General features: G+C 54.2%; 1 protein-coding gene across 1 annotated transcript in view; it reads right to left on the bottom strand.

The window, feature by feature from the left end:
• JMY (junction mediating and regulatory protein, p53 cofactor) overlaps positions 1 to 1,458 on the bottom strand; it is a 163,975-nt gene that overhangs the window by 75,427 nt on the left and 87,090 nt on the right. The window lies entirely within an intron of this gene.

The following is a 1,458-nucleotide window of genomic DNA, read 5'->3' as shown; positions in this document are numbered from 1 at the left end:
ACAGGGAGGAAAGGTGGGGGCGTAGCGCTGTACATTAAGGAGGAACACACATCCTCGTCAATTAACAAAGAGTCAGAGGAAGGGCACTCTGAAGCGCCCTGGGTTAGAATACAAGGCAGTCGAGGGGAAAGAGACTTAACGGTGGGGGTCTACTACAGGCCACCCAACCAAGGGGAAGAGCTAGACCGGGAATTCTTAAGTCAGCTCACAGAGGTAGTTAGGTCAAAGGACGTGGACATCATGGGTGACCTGAACTTTCCAGACACCTGCTGGGAAGAGCAGTCAGCCAGGTCTGACCGCTCATGTAGGTTCCTAGCCAGAATGCAGTACCTCCATCTAACCCAGAAAGCACACAGCTCCACCAGGGGAGATGCCTTTTTGCACCTGGTGCTGGCCACCAGCGACGACCGGGTGAGGGGGCTGCGGGTGCTTGACCACCTGGGAGACAATGATCATCGCCTGCTGGAATTCACCATCCAGTGCAAGGTGGCAAAGGCCAACAGCAAGACAGCAGTCCTAGATTTCAGGAGGGCAGACTTCGATGAGCTAAGGAGAATAGTCGGGGAAGCACTGAGGTCCCAGAGGGGAGGGGAGGGGAGCCAGGTGTCCAAGAAGAGTGGTTGTTCCTTAAGGAGACCATCTTCCAAGCCCAAAGGGAGGTAATCCCGACACGGATCAAAGACGGCAGGAAGGCGGAAAAGACCCCATGGCTCACCAAAAGCATCCGGGAGTGTCTCCTAGCTAAAAGGGAGGAATACACCCAATGGAAAGGAGGAGCCATCACCAGGGAGGATTATACTGCGGTTGCTTGGGGATGCAGGGAGGCAGACAGGAAGGCCAAGGCAGAGGTGGAACTGGGACTAGCTTCCCAGATCAAGGACAACAACATAGGGGGCAAAAAGAAGGTTCCAGGTAACATGGGGCCCCTGCAAGACACACTAGGAAATTTGGTCGTCACACCAGACGACAAAGCAAACATATTTAACGAATTCTTTGCCTCCATTTTCCTAATCAGGGACCAGAAAAGCCACCCCCCCTCTGGGCCCGCCTCAGACCCCAGGGGAGGCGCACCTAGGCCAAGGGTTAGTGAGGAACTAATTAGGGAACTTCGGGAGGGACTGGATGTATTCAAATCAGCTAGTCCGGACAGTCTCCACCCTAGAGTACTGAAGGAATTAGCTGAGGTCATTGCGGGACCCCTGGCACAGCTGTACGAGCACTCGTGGTGCTCCGGTGTGGTGCCAGAGGACTGGAAAAGGGCCAATGTGGTTCCCATCTTCAAAAAGGGGAGGAAGGAGGACCCGGGGAACTATAGGCCAGTTAGTCTTACCTCAATCCTGGGTAAGCTTTTTGAGAGAATCATTCTGGCACATGTCCATGAGAGGCCAGCAGTGGAGATTACACTTAGGGGCAACCAACACAGGTTCATTAGAGGCAGGTCCTGTCAGACCAACCTGG

This window comes from Gavialis gangeticus, unplaced genomic scaffold (assembly GCF_001723915.1).
Source record: "Gavialis gangeticus isolate Ggan-Ray unplaced genomic scaffold, GavGan_comp1, whole genome shotgun sequence".
NCBI classification, from domain to species: domain Eukaryota; kingdom Metazoa; phylum Chordata; order Crocodylia; family Gavialidae; genus Gavialis; species Gavialis gangeticus.
This window is presented reverse-complemented; position numbering and strand designations above follow the sequence as displayed.